The sequence below is a fragment of the Condylura cristata genome, unplaced genomic scaffold, assembly GCF_000260355.1.
Source record: "Condylura cristata isolate star-nosed mole 26May11 unplaced genomic scaffold, ConCri1.0 scaffold00038, whole genome shotgun sequence".
Lineage (NCBI taxonomy): Eukaryota > Metazoa > Chordata > Mammalia > Eulipotyphla > Talpidae > Condylura > Condylura cristata.
Window position 1 is genome coordinate 3,564,218 of NW_004567139.1, and position 18,433 is coordinate 3,582,650.

Below are 18,433 nucleotides of genomic sequence, written 5' to 3' on the forward strand. Positions count from 1 at the left end.
CTGTATGCTGGATGGAAAGAGCAGCATAGAAATGAGAAGGCACCTTCCTGAAGCAGGCTTCCATAGCACCCTCTAGGTAAATAGGGTGAACAATTCCCCTTCCACCATCCCCAGAGGTTCACTGTCTGGTAGAGGAAACAAAAATATGGAAAATATGACAAAAGAGGAGTAAGCTAGCAGGAGTTCTAGGCAGGGTGTGGTGCAGGTGCAAAGCATGAGGCACGTGAGGCCCACAGCGGAGGAGCCATCCCCGAGACACAACAATGGGGAACAGTGACTGCGCTTGCCGCAGCTGCCTCAGCGCGAGTTCGATCCCCGCCTGACCCAGAGGTGACCCGCATGGCGCGGCAGACCTCTCCTGACCCGCCCGCTGCTCCCCTCAGCAGTGTACTTTGTCGATCTGCCTGTTCTGCTCCCCGCTCTGTCTCTAGTGAAGCCTTTCACCAACCTCGCACCTCTGGCCTGTACCCCAGTTCTGTATGCATAAATAAATAAATATTTTTTAAAAAAAGAAAGTTTTCACGATGAAAGAAAAAATTCCGAGGTCGTGGCCTCACTGGGGTGGTGGTGTAAGTGTAAAAACAGCTTCAAAGCCGAGCCTTGGGGGGTTCATCCGGAAGGGGTGCAGGGCGAGCTGTACCGTCTGAGAGCACGATCCTGTCATCTCAGCACAGTCCTTGCGTGACGGCCTTACAACCAAACCCTGCGGGACTTCACTCCCCCCTCAGACTTTATGGGATCCATTTCTAGTTAATGGCCTTTTTGCTTAATAATATAAGAGGCCCAAGCTGCCTGTTCCAGCAGAGGACAGAATGCATTACATTTTGTTCCACCCAAGCCAGCCACTCTAAAAGGCGACTTTTCCAAAGAATTCCTGAGCAGCTTTTCCTTTTTATTTTGGAGGCCTGTTCTAGGGGTGAGCACTGTAGGATGCAAGGCTTGGCGATAAGCGGACTTGGATTCAAATCCGCTTCTCTGCTGACTAAGCTGAGTGGCCTTGGCCAGGAGCTAGTCGTGGGTGTGTCCTCAGCAACACCTCAGCGGCAAGTTTGTGATGAAAGGTCAGATGCAGAAGCTGCCAGTCTGGGATGGGAATGGGGAGCTACTTCACCCCCTTGGCTTCGTCTTCCTTCCTTCTGTCTCATCTTCCTCTTTGTCTTGGTTTGTCACCTTGACAACGTCTCCCAAACAAACACAAACCGGTGTGAAATTCTCAGACTATCCATCACCTTTGCTGTCCCTAGGGACACTTGAGCTTAAAGTCCCCTGGAAAAGGAATCCTGTTGATTCTGGTGGCTGGAGGCAGGGTGCAGCCGGAAAGCTCAGTCTCTCAGTGATGGGCTCTACCCCCCCCCCACCATGGCCGAGCACCACAGATATTAGTCATTATTCAGTTAATGACCAACGCCCACAGGCGTTCAGCACTGCTCTATTTTTACGTGGGAACACCAAGATAACCTCTTTTAAAGCCACTGTTGTATACAGGCTCATTCCTCAGTGGCCAAACATTTCTAGAAAGAAATGGGGTCCCAGGTTGCTGCCCCACCCCCGCCTCCCTTTGGCCTTCGAGTGTGACAAAGTGGAGCTGGATGTGGTCTCTGCCTGAAGCTGGTTATTGTAGGGGTCTTCCGGGACCCCTCCTGCAGGGAGAGCTCCCTTGCAAACCCCAGTTTGCGTGCGTGACAGGCAGCAGAGTGAGCCATTTGTGTCTCCTCAGGAGGGAATGGAGACTGCAGGCACTTGCAAGAGGCGAAGCAAAGGGGATGGGAGGAAAAACGCTGGCAGTGGAAGGAAACTTTGTTTTGTGCCAGCTACGGGCAGGCTCCCACCCGCTGAGGGGGAGGGATCACCATGGCGGCTTCCTTCAGAGGGGAGCCCCATCCAGGAAACTTACGGGAGGCAAACTAGCTCCAGGGCTAGCCGTGCTGTCTGGCTCTCGCTCTGGGGCCTTCCACATTCTGCAGTTAACCACCCAAGCTAGCCGGACTTGGCTGAGTGGCGAGCACCCCCATGGGCCACCAACGGGTGATCAGGTGACCTCGCCTGAGCCAATCAGCCTCTGGAAGGCACCTGCCTTGCTTCTCTGGTGCCCTTTTAGGTGGGTGACAGTGGCTGAGCGCCTGGGTCCCATCTGCCGGTTTATGGAAAACATGTCCCACTTCCTGTTTTTTATAAGATGTATTAATTTATGCACACAAGAACTGGGGTACAGGCCAGAGGTGGGGGGGCTGAGAGGATTCACCAGAGAACGAGTGGGGAGCAGAACAGGTGGATCCACTGAAACACACTGCTGAGGGGAGCGGCGGGGAGATGGGAGAGGTCTGCTGGGCCCTGTGGGTCACGCCCTGGTCAGGGATTGAACTCATGCTGCAGTGGCTGCAGACAGCTTCATAGTGCTGAGACTTTAACCCTTGCACCACCAGGGAGCTCCCTCCCCCTCCTCACCCGCAGCCAAAAACATTTGGAAAGAGGTCTTGCCTTGAATAGTTAGGGTCATGTCAGTCAACCCCCATTTCTTTTCATTTGAAGCTGCTTAATTTGCTCCCCAAATAGCCTCATTGTGTTGGATGAGAATGTTCTGATTTGGCTTCTGATGGCAACTCTCACTTAAGGGATTGGCTTTAGACTTGGAGCAGAACAGCACATCTTGGGGTCCCTCCTTGTAAGCTCCCCTGTGACAGTGCAGAGCTGGAAGATGGGTGTTCAAGGCTGTTGCAGACTAATAGGAGGTGCCCCTGCCTCTGAGTGGGGTTTTCAAAGTCTCACGTACTCACCTGTGTGGTTCCGGGCACCATAAGGATCGTACCTATCCCAGCACCAGAACCTGAAGCTTTATAATTTTAGGCAAATTCAAAATTGTTCAGCAGGGAGACAGACTAGTGGCGGGGGTGGGGGGGTTACTTCTGGGTTCACCTTTATCTCAGGGGTGACCCTCGGAAGGTTGTCCTGCCTCTCTACACCTCATTTTCCTCCTTTGGAATTGGGGATACTAACAGCTGCTTCACGGGTCCTCTGAAGAGTAGGAGAAACACTCGACCTGGGTCCAGGTGAGGGGAGCTGGCTTCCCCGAGTCCGTGACTCAGAGGATGGCCGGTATGCTCACTTCCTGTGGCTGCTGGAACAAGCTCTTGGTGGTGGAAAACAATAGCCCCCTTTCCTCTCAGAGTGCCGAACCTCTGGAAACAAACCGTTCCCTGGGGGGCTGGCGGAGAATCAGCCCCTCACTCTTCCAGCTTCCGGGAGCTCCCAGAATCCTCGCCCTCACATGGAGGCCAACACCCTCACCTCCCCGCTTCCCTTCCCCTTCACTGTGCCAGGGGCCTCCGCTCATAAAGACCCATGGGGTGCATTTGGGAGTCGCCTCAGTAACCCAGGAGACCCGGACCTTAAATCACATCCGCAAAGATCCTTTTCTCCGTTGAAGCCACGTTCCAGGGTTTGGGGCTTAGGACTTGGCTGTCTTGAGGGGTGGGGAGGCTGGAGGGAAAGTCCAGCAGCTGGGACTTGTGCCTGACTGCCCACTGGCTCTGGGGACGGACCTTGTCCTTTCCAGAGCTCCTGACACGCGGACACGTCATCTGCCCCGACGCGGCACCTCTCCGACTTCCTATGTCTGACGACAGCCACATCAGTTGCTCCATTACCTTCCTCAGAAGTCTTTGACCCTTTCAGTTCCTTCCCTTCTCTGCCGCAGCCCACACACCCACACTTGCTATCAGTCACGGGATCTCAGCATCACCGAGCCCCTGAGCAGAAGGGAAACTCTTCACCAAGCACTTCTGGGTCGCAGTGGCGGAGCTGAGTCCCGGGAAGGGCAGGAGGGTCGCAGGTGCCCCTGTGCTTCGTGGCTGGACCAGGCCTGGAGCCGAGACCCGCTCCCAGATGGCTGCCGCTGCCCCTGCCCCCCCAATGCCCCCCACCTTTTAGCCCCACCTCTGCTGCCACTTCCCCTTTTTTAAAACCAATATAAAATTTATTTTGACGTCATTGTGTGCCATTTTCCATCCCAGTTGTCATCCCCGTGGGCTTCCCATCACCGAATCCCCCGTGTGCCATCACCGTCGTCCCGTGCACTCCCCCACCCCCATTTTTGACCCCATTCCCCACTCCACCCCCACAAAATGTCTCTGGTACATGGTTACTCATCATTATTATTATTTTCTCCCCTGGTCCTTTATACTCCTGCCATGACACTCCCCTTTCATGGGGCCCCTTCCTTGTCCAGTTTCTCCTCTGGCCAGTCCCCCCGTGTAAGTTTCACTGCTCCCCCTAAAGACACCTGCAGAAATAGATTCAAATGCCCAGTGACTTGGAAGTGGCGTCCACCCACTCACGACCGAGCATCTATCACGTGCCAGGAGTTGGGGTGAGCGAGCCCCAGGCCAGGCCTGTGCTCTCAATCTGGTCTGCACGCTGGCTGCTCACCTGCTCCCCTCCCCCCACCCGGCCGCCCACAGCTCCGGTGCCTGCACACCCCCTTCCTGCGTCAGGGGGCTGCCCCCTGCCCCCTCCTGAGCCTGGAGGCGTGGACACAGTCTTCAACGCCAAGGTACATCCCTGCCCATGACGCCTGCCCCACTCTCCAGCTGGCCCTGAATCTGGGGGAGGGGGTGCCCCTGGGGGCTCTTCCTGGGATTCCTGTCCTAGAGAGCCTGTCCTAGAGAGACTGAAGGCTCCAGGAGCTGCCTTTTTGCCACTGGCTGTTTTCCCACCTCCTTCTCTTTCAAAAATCTTGGGGTTTCACTGTTGCCCCTGACGCAACCCCACAGTCCCCCTGAACACAACACCCCCTGCCCTCACTGCTGTGGCTGAGCAAAGCTGGGGTGAGTCCCTCAGCCCAGAGGTGCTGGGAGCAAGAGGAGGCAGGTGCCCGTGGGTGCCTGACACCCATTCCCACCCCAGGCCCAGGAAATCGGGGTCTCCAGGAGTCCTGGTTTGATGCCAGTGAGCAAATGCCGCTGTGCGTGTTTAAACTGGACGTGTCCTTTCTTGTGACAGCGAGAAACCCGGCCAGCTGGGCAGCACAGATTCCTGACATTTTTCTGGGCATTTTACCTCCCGGGGAGTGTGGATTTCATTACCTGTGCCGACTTCTGGAACCAGCAGCCGTGATCCCGGCACGCAGCTCGGTGGCCGAGGAATCACGCAGGCAGGCGGGGGGCTGGTCTCTGCTACTGGAAGACCCAGCGTGACGTCTTGGCCGGTTGGGTTCTTCAATCCGGGGGAGGCTGGATCGGCCCCCAGCTCCCACGTGGCTTCTCCGTGTGGGTCTCCACCCGGACAGTCAGCCTCGTTCCAGAGCAGCTGCGGGGCCCAGGGGTAGGGCTGCCGCTGGGAGCAAAAAGGAGCAGAGGATTATGGGGCCTTGGCAGTGGGTGGAGTGACTTAGACGTGTGGCCCTATACCCCTAAATCCTAAGTGTTGTGACCTCAGTAAGAAAAAACAATTAAAGTGCAAAAACACAATCTACCAAGCTTTCTTAAGGTGTAAGCCCAGAGCTGTCACCTCTATCCAGTCATTTTTTTTTTAAGATTTATTTATTTATTCGTACAGAACTGGGGTACAGGCCAGAGATGCAGAGGGTGAGAGGATTCACCAGGGACAGAGCGGGGAGCAGAACAAGCAGATCGACGAAGTACACTGCTGAGGGGAGCAGCGGGCGGGTCAGGAGAGGTCTGCTGCACCATGTGGTCACCTCCGGGGCAGGCGGGGATTGAACTCATGCAGAAGTGGCTTTAGCTTCTTTGTGCTGTGCTTTAACCCGCTTCGCCACCAGGGAGGGCCCATTTTTTTTAAAAAAAAAAAGATTTATTTATGTATACAGAACTGGGGCACAGGCCAGAGGTGCAGGTGTGGTGAGAGGCTTCACCAGAGACAGCAGGGAGCAGAACAGGCAGATCAACCAGGTACACTCCTGAGGGGAGCAGCGAGCGGGCCAGGAGAGGTCTGCCGCGCCATGTGGGTTACCCCTGGGGCAGGGATCGAACTCGCTCTGAAGTGGCTGCAGCCAGCTTGCAGTGCTGCGTCCTAAACCCCTTGTGCCACCAGGGAACAAATACCTTGGGCCCTCCCTGGTGGCGCAGAGGGTTAAAGCGCAGCACTGCAAGCGAGCTGCAGCCTCTTCAGCATGAGTTTGAGCGCCCCTCCCCCCCCAGGTGACCCACATGGCACGGCAGACCTCTCCCATCTGCTCCCCTCAGCGGTGTACTTCATCTATCTGCCTGTTCTGCTCCCCACTCTGTCTCTGGGAAATCCTCTCACCACCTCTGGCCTATACCCCAGTTCTGCATAAATAAATAAATCTTAAAAAAAAAAAATACCTTTAGTACCTGGAGGTTTGGGGGTGGGAGGTGTGTCTGATCTACATCACATCTTTCCAGGTGGGTCTAGGTCTTTGAGGGTTGGAGGGGTATTGCTGCTCAGCTCCCCTGGAGTTGCTATCAGGCATTCCTCTTACTGGGAAAGGACGGGGGGCTCAGAGCGGGCCTGTCTGCTCCAGCGCCTTCACCTCCAAGAGACTTCGGTGGAGGGGGCCGGGAAGCCAGTCTCTCATTTAGCAGGTGAGAAAGCTGCGCCCATCGGAGTGTTTAAGACACTCACTGAAGGCCCCAGCGAAACGCAGCAGGTGAGACTCGAACGCTCAGGACTTTTGGTCGTCACTGAAGCAAAGGGAAATAAATTTGCTTTTCAGAGTTTCATCTCCCAATCAGCTTGTCTGGACTGGACCCAGCCCGTGAAGAGACGCCCACTTTTGCTCCCACAGTCTGCCCTCATCCAGATCTTTACTGCTTTGCTTCAGCCCAAGAAAGAGTTCATCTGAGCACCTGCTGGTGAGTGGAGCTTATTCAAGATGTGTTCAAGGAACATCCTAGTTCCTCGAAGGATCGAGATCACCTTCCCCTCCTCTCCCAGGAGAATTTTTGGAAAACACTTCAATATTCGAAAATGATAAAGTGTTGGTGTCTCTGGGTTCGTCTCCTGGCCTACTTCGGTTTACATGTTCATTTTAATTTGGCCTAATTTTCCCTGCCTTATTCCCTTCTCTGCCTCTGTTTTTCCTTGTTCTTTTTTTAGATTTATTTTATTTATTTGTGCATACAAGAGCTAGGGTGTAGGCCAGAGGTGGGGGTGTGTGTGAGAGGACTTACCAGAGACAGAGTGGAGAGCAGAACAGGTGGATCTACTGAAATACACTGCTGAGGGGAGCAGCAGGGAGACAGGAGAGGTCTGCTGTGCCCTGTGGGTCAGCTCCCTGGCTGCAGTGGCTGTGGACAGCTTCATAGTGCTGAAACAAAACTAACCCCTTCCGCCCTCAGGGAGGCTGTCTGTTTTACTTCTACGATCTGCCCAGAGGGAGCCACTCTCTCCCTGGACTACCCCCCCCCTCCAGGCCCTCCAGGAGTGCAAACACCCTCCTCCCCTTGCTGATTCTGTTTTTGCTATTTTAATTGTTTTTATTATAATAGTTTATTTTCCCATCACTTTGTGCCTTTTTCCATCTCAGTTGTAATCCCTGTGGGCTTCCCATCACCATATCACCCATGTGCCATCACCATAGTCCCATGCACTCTCCCCACCCCCCATTTTTGATCCCATTCCCCACTCCACCCTGGTACAATGTCTCTGGTATACAGTTGTTCATTATTATTACCCCCCTCCCCACCCCGGTCCTTTACACTCCTGCTATGAGTGAGGCCATCTGGTATTTTTCTTTTCCTTTCTGGCTTATTTCATGAAGCATGATCCCTTCCAGCTCCATCCATGTTGCTGCAGAAGGCGTGTGTTTATCTTTTTGATTGCTGAGTAATATTCCATTGTGTATATGGAATCTTCTTAACCCAGTCATCTACTTTCGGGCATTTGGGCTGCTTCCATGGCTTTCCTATTGTAAATAAAGCAGCAATCGGCCTGCCCCCCTGCTGATATTTTTAGCCTCGTCTCCAGTGCCACCCCCACTGGCTCCTGTGTCCACCCCGCCCCTCCTAACAAATGCGACCTTGCTAGGACTTGGAGCCTTTGGGCCACCAGGCGTGTAGCTTTGCCTTCTGTCCTCCCTTGGACAAGCTCCCTGGAAGGAGGACATGCAGCTGAGCAGACTTCACTTTCCCTGAGTCTCGGAGCCACAGCGCCTTGCCTGGGGTGGTAATTCCAGATCCTCTGGATAGGGCCTTTGCACAATTGCCTTTCTCACCTTTCCAGAGTGGTGAATAAGTTCTACCAGCAACCATGAAGTCACCAGCACCCAGAACTTGGAAACAGGGAAGTGAAGATTTTCCCTGGAGACAGAGTGGCCATGGCGCCTGGTGTATCAGAATTTTAGACAACACATCATTTTGTACGTATAAGCATGTTCCATTGATATCCGGAACATGCACATCCTAAAAATTACTATGCCTGTTTGTTTGTCTGAAATGCAAATCGAGCTGGCAGTTACAGCTGGTACCGCAATCCGACTAGGAGAGTTAAACCACAAAACTAACACACACGGATTAGCACAAAGAAACGGAAAGTCACCTGAAGAAATCCGAAGGGGCCCTTCAGCAAGATTTGATTATAATGAGAGGATAGAAGAAAAGCATATTTACAAAAACACTTGGCACCTCTTCCACGGACGTATCTTAAGAATGTGCCCAACCAACGAATGGGGAGGGTAGTGCCGAACAGCGTGGGCCGGAGACAGGCGTGGGTCACTCTGGTGGAGTCCAGCACGCCTGCCACAGGGCCTGGGGACCCTTGGATCTCGCCCTGGAGCTCCCTTTCCCGGGTCTTTGAGTGTAGGGGTCACCCAGAGAACGCCCCAGGATTACCGATAAACCTTGTTACATCCAGCTCCCTGGATCTCCAAGAGTAAAGGGCTGATGTGTGTTGCGCCCCCTGAAGGAGGCGGGTGGCATTGAAGCTTTCACCCCCTGAGCTGGGGTCACAGGAGGCTGAACCACTCCTAGTGTCAGCTGTGTTTTCTTTCACTTATCGTAGTTTTTCGGGGTCTCTACTACAGCAGAGGGCCGCAACCATCTCTGCCGGGTTTAAGTGCAGAATGATGTGTAGTATTTGCTGAGCTGTAACCCTTATACAAATCTATCTCAGTTTCAGAGTATAGAAATAGACTGAGAGGTTTCATAACCCCTTGCCCAGGGTCATACAACCTGCTAAGTGGCCTGGCGGAGCCTCAACCCATTTGCAAGCCATTACTAGCATTTTGGCAAACATCTTTGCACACACACACACACACACACACACATTTCTATATCAAATAGGTTCACATTCTAGATACCGTGTTGCAACCTTTTCTTAAAATCCAGCAAGGCCTTGGGACTCCTAACTGCCCCCTGGGGTAGAATCAGGCCTAGAAGAACTTTTATGCTGAATAAATACTCTTGACAACTCAGAAAAACAAGCTTGAGAAAACTCCAGATAAGAAATCCAAATACTAAGGGGACAGAAATATTCCCCCTTGAAAACAGGTCGCGTCACCCACAGCCCCCACCCAGGACTTTCCATAGATGCCTAATCAGCTTTGAAGCTACTTCAGTCTCCTGCCTGGAGTCGAATCTTCCCACCTCTGTGTTTTCAGAGTAGACTGAAGTTATTTGAACCACCGTTTAAGCTATTTTATCCAGGGCCTTCCCTAGTGGTGCAATGGGTTAAAGCGCAGCACTGTGATGCTATCAATAGCCACCAAGGCCTGAAGGCCATCCTTGGCCAGGGAGTGACCCCCAGGGCACAGCAGGCCTCTCCTGTCTCCCCGCTGCTCCCCTCAGCAGTGGATTTCAGTGGATCCACCTGTTCTGCTCCCCACCCTGTCTCTGGTGAATCCTCTCACCCCACCCCACCCCCAACCTCTGGCCTGTACCCCAGTTCTCGAATGCATAAATAATTCTTTAAATAAAATAAAATAAATTATGTCACCCAGGTTACCAGGCCAGATCGAGAATCAACAGAGATGTCTAAAGGAAACGAGAGACCCAACACAGGAGCAGAAGCAGGACAAGGAGGCTTTGGGGAGCTGGGAGAGAGAACCCTGAGCCGTGATTTTTATCTTGCCATTTCAGAAGCCGGTTCACTGCGAGGATTGTAAGTTGATCTTCTTGGGTGAAAATGATAGGAAATCACTGCTTTCTTATCACAAAGACATCTCTCCAAAACTCTCCTGAGCAGTGTCTGCCCTTGAGTCTGGTGACAGGCTGTTCTGTCGGTGAGAATTTCCATAATTAGAACTTGTGACCAGTACATTCAGCCACGAGGCTCTATCACAAGTTCTTGCAAGTGCTGGCTTCTTAGCCACACTGACCTGTTAAAGTGCCAGGAAGTAGCTGCATTTCTGCTTCTGAAGTTTTGCTGTGTTACCACAGGAGTCACCTTCTGATACCAAACCTGTTACCTGGCACTCTTACTGCGCCCTCTTGACCACCTCAGAGGATGGGAGTTTGTCTGAGACCAACATTCAAGGGCTGAGATGCCTTCACTCGAACTTGAATCCCTTTCTTGGGTCCCATGATCTGTACCCCGAGCGCCCCGGCCTGACCTGAGCCTCCAGAGTACTATGAGGAGGTAGGGTCAGCCCTCACCAAGCCCCATTCCCGCCCCCGCCCCCGGCAAAGCCAAGTGTCTCAGCCTGTGCCCCGCCTGCTTGGCTGACGGTGCTCTGAGCCCAGAGAGAACAGTGACCCAGAAAGGCGAGGAGGGAGGCTCAGAGGGGGTGTCTGGGTACCTGGGTGTTGGGTGTCAGGGTGGGGTTGCTGGCACTTTGGCCACACTTGAGACCTTGTGCCCTGGGTACAAGCTGTTCCCTCGGCTGGGCTCCTGCACCCGCCCGGACTGTGGCTCCCAGCTCCAACCCTTTTTCTCTCCAGGATGAAAATACCATTAGGGTGGTAAAATATAACACAGAGTCATTATGAAGAAAGCAAACACAGAGCACACGTTTTTAAACTTGCTTTTATGGGTACATGAAAAATGCATGTGCACATTTTATACAAGATATTTGTAACTTGTGTGTCTTGTCTTCACACCTATCCATTTGTGTATGAAAATGTAAAGAATCGCCGTGGCATATTGTAAGTAGAGTATTGGAACTCATTTTCACTCAGTGTGTGATGGCTGTAGATGGTATCCATAAATAGGGACCCCAAGTGAATAGCTTTACAAAATAGAAAACTACTGACTGCTCATTTCAAAAATTGTAATTATACTAAAAAATGTAAAGAAGAAAGTAAACATCATAGAAAGCTCCCCTTCTAGAGACAGCCATTTTTAATATTTTGGCAAACATCTTTCCACATACATATATTCCTGCTCAAATTACATACAGTGTTTGAAACCTTTCGGAAAAATTCAGCAAGATCTTGGCCCCTTCTTTCTAGGTCAGTGATACATAGAGCCTAGGATAATCTTCTTGGTCATTGCATAATATTTTATTGTGAGATGATAACTTGACCAAAATGTTGACTGATTTATCACATTCATTAATGACTGAGCAATTCATTTTCAGGCTTCTAGAATTATAAATAACACTGTGATGACTGTTACTACACATAGAATATACTTCTGGAATAAGAACAGCTTGGAAAAATCAGACACTACAATTTTGGAGGCATATTTGTGTGAAAATGTCCAGAAGCTTGGTCACTGTTCACACAGGTTATTTCTGGACAGAGGGGACCACGTGTCATTTTGTCCTTTTATCTACTCTTCTGCCATTCTGAAGTTTTCAGTGATAAGTAAACCTTACTACCGTCCTCCAGTATGTTGAGCCTAGTGGAAGTACATTTTTATATGGTGCTAGAGATATGTCTTTTTTTTAATTAAAAATTTATTTATTCATGCATACAAGAACTGGGGTACAGGCCCAAGATATGTGGGGGTGAGAAGATTCACCAGAGACAGAGTGGGGAGCAGAACAGGCAGACTGACTGAAATACACTGCTGAGGGGAGCAGCGGGCGGGTCAGGAGAGGTCTGCCGCGCCATGTGGGTCAGCTCCCTGGCTGGGGATCAAACTCTTGCTGCAGTGGCTTTGGATAGCTTCATTGTGCTGTGCTTTAACCCGTTGCGCCACCAGGGAGGCCCCGAGACATGAGTCTTTTCTTTATTTTTGCATAGAAGAGCTGGGGTGTAGGTCAGAGGTGTGGGGGTTGTGAAAGGATTCACCAGAGACAGAGTGGGGAGCAGAACAGGTGGACCTATGGAAATACACTGCTGAGGGGAGGAGTGGGGAGACAGGAGAGGTCTGCTGCGCCCTGTGGGTCACTCCCTGGTTGGGGATCAAACTCAGACTAAGCCCCTAGGCCACCAGGGAAGCCTGCGATGTGTATCTTCTGACCCCTCAAGGGTCACCTCTGGTGATGCTCTTGGTTCCTCTGTCCCCATTACTGGCCTGCCCTCTCCTCTCCAGGCAGGTAATTCTCTCCATCCTGTCCCGAGGAGGCACAGATGGGGCCCCAGGTGTTCAGTGGGGATCTGCAGCTGACCTTGAGCGTGAATCGGACATAAGGTACAGTGCCACATTTAATGCACCCTCACGCAGCCTGGACGTGGGCTCAGGTCACGAGCTATGTGGTCTTCAGCCCATGAGCAACCTCCTGAGGGACACATGGTGACAAGGAGCCCTTTCTGCTTCGGGTGGTGAGAGGCGGGGGAGCTCCTTCCACCTTCAGGGAGGCGTGATCTCTTATCACGCCTGCAGTGACCTGGCTGGGGGAGGCTGGTGGCTTCTGGCCAGTGCGGTCGCTTCCCCACAAAGTCTGCCGGGACACAGAGGATGGCTTCAGTATTTCCATGACGGTCACTGATTGAGCAGGCGCTTTCATTTTGGTTAGTGAAGACACTTCCTCTTTCATCTATGTCTCATGCAGGCCTCCCCCCATCCGTTCATAGAGACCAAAGGAGGAGAACATGAAAGAAAAACAGAAAAGGTCAGACGTAGCTGAGCGAGGAAGACGGGGAGTCACCTGGGGGATCACAAGGGCCTCTGTTGGGCCTGCCTCTCTCCCCTCAGGTGATACCCTAGCACTCGCCCAGGCAGGCCTACGTGCTGCTGCAGGAGACCCTGGGAACCCTGAGTCCTAGTTTTCAGGGGGCAACATACTTGTGCTAAAAATTTCAGTCTGCATTTGTGGCATTGATCGGCGAGATAAACAGATGTTCACACATATGTGTGTCTAAATATGTCCACACACACATCAGAATGAGGTAGCTTCTGGAAACTGTCAGAAGCACAGAAAATAATTTGTCCCACCAGACATCAAAGAACTGCAAACGGGGCCACAGCACCAGAGTGCTGGGTGACCGCGTGCGTAGCAATTTGTAGCGTAATTGATGATAAGCATCTCTGCTCCAGTAAGTTGAAGTAGAGCTGTAACATTTTGTTTGTTCCGGGAAACAGTAACTGAAGTCACCAATCATAAATAATAAAAGATAGAAAAAGTCCTCTTTTAACCTAATGCACTGAAAGATTTCTTGCTTTTCATTTCTGCTAATGGCCTTCTCTCCGCTGACACTGCCAGACGGGCCCATTACTGACAAATCAAGCAGAACATGGTCCAAAAGATCGTTTGTAAGTTGGTTGTTTGGAATGCAGAATGTGTTTTCCCTAGAAACCGAACTTCCCAGGGAGGTGGTTTATTTCAGGTTCACTTGCACGGCTCTCCTATCCCGGTCTTGGGGTCTTGGGGGGCAGGCTGTCTGCAGGCCATGAGGGAGGAAAAGAAATTTACTCTCCACACACAGCTCTGGCTCTGAGCACAATTTCAAAGTAGGTTAACTCGCTTTTCCATATTCCCACCTCCCGGGGTCATCCGGGTTCCATGGCCTCGTCCCAGGTCTCCCTCACCTGCTCTGGGCTGTGCTCCAGCCGCCACTCTGTGACCTCAAGTTACCTAGCTGTTCCTGCTTCCGGACCCATCAGATTTCCACTTCCTGCAGCTGATGTCAGTGGAGGGCTAGATATGAAGTTATACTAGCAGGTGAATGACTGTGGCCCCTTAACTCTCTTTGTGTATTGTCATGCTCAAGCTAGCTGTTTGTGGGATTTGAGGGTCATTATGATCGCTAAGAGATAGGGGCGAAGACAAGGCTTAAGAGATTCAGGAGTTCACACTCATTAGTGCCGCTCTGTAGCTTGGAAATAGGATGGCTGACCAGAGGTTTGGACAAGAGGGAATCACCCTTCAGGGAACAGCATGCTTCTCTCCCAGATCTCTAAGACCTGCAATGGATAAGCTTCTTTCTCGTACACAAAACCGTCAACTCATTTTTTGTAGCTTCTGATAAAAATTTAACAGACAGTCAAGGGTTGCTAAATGTTTGTGGAAAGTTCTAACGTGAAAGAAGAAGATCAATACAGAAGAAAGAGCAAAGCAGTCTGGAAGTAATATAGCTAATATCCACAGAGAGAGAAAACATTTTACCTATGGAATGAGAAACAGTGCAATGATCAGAACAAGAACGGACTTTTGGTTATTACAGTGCAGAATGCTTGAAAAGAAACATTTGAGGGAAAAGATGGAAGACAGTAGATGAAAACTTTGGAAGATTTTACGTGAGCCAGATGAGAAAACAGGAAAGAAGAGGGAAGTAGAGAATCCATCCTAAAAGTCCAACATCTGGGAAAAATGGGGAGGATGAGACTTTATCAAGAAATAATAATAATAATAAAAGGGACCCTGGTGGCCCAGCTGGTCAAAGCACCGCACTATGAAGCTATCAGCAGCTACCGCAGCATGAGTTCGATCCCCAGCCAGGGAGGTGACCTGGCCACTGCTCCCCTCAGCAGTGTGCCTCAGCCACCTTTCCTGTTCTGCACCCCACTCTGTCTCAGAATGGAAGACACAGAGCGTCAGGACTGAGGGGCCACTGAGCAAACACCAAAGTGAGTGAGGGGAAATGTGCAGGGTAAGATACAGCCTTAAAATTTTTATGAACTTAGGAACTTGGGGAGACCCTAAGCTCTCCCCAAAATAGTAGAAACGCACAAAGGATTAGGAATCAAAATGGCATTAGTGGACATCAGAAGAAAATGGAATAAACTCTTCATTACTCTGAGGGAAATGGTTGCTCACCTAGAATTCCACACCATCCCAGGTGAACCCTTGATCAAGTGTGAGGATAGAATGACATTTTCAGATACGCCGGCTTTAAAGCATTGCTTTCTGCACATCTTTACTCCAAAGGCTCCTGGGGTCTGCTTCTGTGGCCCCTGGGCATGTCGCTCCACTGGAAAGGCCAAAGAGCAGGCCAGAGACATTGATATAGAAGAGGCGCTGGGCAGCGTCAGGACTCAGCCAGCCCTGTGCCCCGGGGAGGCCGGGGCCGCTCTGGGCCTTGGGGTGCTCCAGTGGAGGGCCCAGACCTCTGAAGCCTGGGAAACTGAGTAAACCAAACCCCAGGGCCGTCCAGTCTCCTCCTGCGTCCCAGGTCCTATGAGGCTTTAGGAGTTGGTGGTTGGTCAGGCTGGCGAATGCCACTGAGTCCCACCACGGACAAATAGCGACCTAAGTATATCCCTTCTGCTTTGGAGGTTTGGGTCACAGATAGGCTCACCCCCAGAGCCAGGTTTGGTCCTTCTCCCCCAGGGAGAAGCTTCATGCTGTCTGCTCTGTGTCCACCTTCCTGCAGAGGAAACAGAGAGAACTCTACTGTTACAAACGGGCTTCCTCAGCCCCTGACGTTTTTCAAGGACACTCATTCAAGATCTGTCACTTAAGAGACACCCGGGGTTGCTGCCTGGGCACTGCCTTTCTCTCCCAACCTTCACTGGAAAACACTCCTAAGTCCCCATTTCCATTCCAAGCTATTGCCCTATCACTACGAAGCCACCTCTATTCTTGTTACCTTTGGGTCATTTTATTTGAGTCTTTTTAATAAAGATTTATATTTTATGTATTTATGCATACAAGAGCTGGGCACAGGCCAGAGTTGTGGTAGTGAGAGGATTCACCAGAGACAGAGTGGGGAGCAGAACAGGCTGACTGACGAAGTGCACTGCTGAGGGGAGCAGTGGGGAGACAGGAGAGGTCTGCCGCGCCATGTGGGTCAGCTTCCTGGCCGGAGATCGAACTCGTGCCGCAGTGGCTGTGGATAGCTTTATAGTGCTGAGACTTGGCCCCTGCTCCACCAGGGAGGCCCCTGTGGGTGAGGGCCCAAGTTGTCACTTGAACAATGTATACAAGTGACAAAGCACATTGTCACTTGTGCTTTTCTTCATCCTAATTCTCTTTCCCATCCTCCAGGAAGGATCCACATGAAGTTTTCTGGACAGCTTTGCCGCTTACCTCATTATCATTTTCTCCACCTTTAACCCTTTGTTGATTCTCCTCAAAGGACCTTCACTCATGCCTGTTGGGTCTTTTCAACGCCAGGGTCACCCCAGCCTCATCTGTTTCAACTCATGGGTCTTGACATCTCAAAATGTACTCAGCGCCCCTGACCACCCATCCAGCTACTGCCCCTGGCATTTATCTCCATGTTTCTGAACAATGTGTACATAGTGATCTGTGGACTTACGGTACTATCGACTGACTTATTGCCATGACAAATACTCAGCTCTCTCCCACATCCTCACCCTTCCTGCCTCCCATTCTTCTCAACAGAGTGCTAGCATAAAGCATGACTAAATCCATACAGCCAGTGTTTACAGAATGACGTTCATGCAATATCGTCACTGCAGAGCCGAGGAGTGTGCTCGCTCAGCTCCATGGTTTCTTGTCAAATTCTTTATTTTTACCTGGAGTTAATAATGACTTCATTTTTGTTATGTGATTTTTTTTTTAACTTTAAAAATGTTTTCTTGTAGTAAAAATACACTTAACAGGTAAGGCACCATTTCAGCCACTTATAAGCTACAGTATCACCAAACTAACGTCACCAAGTAACCCACACTGTGCCATCTGCTTTCAGGACTTTTCACGTCCCCCAACTGAAACTTTGTACCCAAAAAATAATTCCCATTATCCTCCCAACCAGTCCTTGGCATTAACCACTCTGCTCTTTAGACTCCTTTTTTTTTTAGTGTTTTTTTTTAAATTTTTATTATAATAGTATATTTTTTACATCATTTGTGCCTTTTTCCATTTCAATGGTAATCCCCGTGGTTGAATTCCTCTTTAATTTAAAAGCATGGTTGCCGCCTTTGTCTATGCAGGCCTTCCTGCACATATGTGCTTGAGTTTATTGTAAGGGAGGGAAGAGAAGCAGGATTAGATAAGGAAGGAGAGACACACTCAACAGAGGGAGTTTTCTGATGGGGGCTCCCAGTTGCAAGCCCTCCAGCAGCCCTGCACGGATCTGCCCAATTCTTCCCAACCAAGAAGTTGATTTTACGAGCCATTTCCATATTGGAAATACAGTGGCAGATTTCCTGACTTTCCTGCACCAGCGGCAATGCTCATAGGACACTAGCCTACCGCCCTCAGTGCCGTCCGTGGTGAGCATCCTGTTTAGGGCCTGTGTCCGCCGTCGGTGTTCCCGTCACAGTCCTGGAGATGACCTTCGGAGTTCTGCCATGACCTTGGATCTAAGTCTTCATTGAGCCAGGCCCGGGAGTCCCAACCATCATTTTCCGTTTTTAAATATTTGCCTAGTTTTTTTTTTTTTTTTTAATGACTTCCTCTCTCTCCTTTTTTAATGCTTCATCATCTGTTAGGCACTTGCCAGCAATATCTTCGCCAAAGCCCCTCCCTCCGGACCTCGCCACTGCCCTGTTTCAGGCTGCTGTCCTCTCTAAGCCTACGACTAACTACCCGCGGCTCTGCGGAGACCCCATTTCTCAAATTCTTACTTTCAGTGTCTTTCTCTTTCTTGGCTCACTCCTTTGGTTAGGGGGGAAGGCTGTCCTAAAGGAACTCGCGGAGATGGGTGTCAGGGCTGCCAGAGGCTTGCGATTGGGAATCCAGTAAGAAAACACTCCCCTTTTGAGGCGTCTCTCCTTTATCTGCAGCGTCCCTTTAGGACATCCTTTGCCCCTTGGGGTGCCCTGTAACACTTTGACTACTGTAGCGTCCCCGGGCCAGGCACGCGGTCGCCCGGACTCACCCCCCACTCACTCCGCCCGCGTTGGGGCTCCTCCGCGCTCCGGGCAAGTCCAGCGGGGGTGGGCGTGCGTCACCCCGCGCCCAGGCAGGTTAAGTGAGTCACCCGGGGCGCTGCTGCAGCCCAGGCCACCGAGCACCTTCACCAACGCGCGGAAGCCGCGCGGGGCCAGCCCGGCCGCCCCGGGACCCACGCGGCCCCTGGGAGACGAGCGGCAGCGCGCTGCTCCCCACCCCCGGCCACGAAGGGGATCGGCTACTGTGGAGACCTCGCTGCCTAGCGCCCCGGCTCCAAGTTGAGCGCCCCGGCCACCGCCGCCAGCAAAATGTGGGCGGGGCGCCCGCGGAGACCGCAGGCTATGGGGCGTGGTTGGGCGTGGCGACAGCGCGGGGCGGGGCAATGGGCGG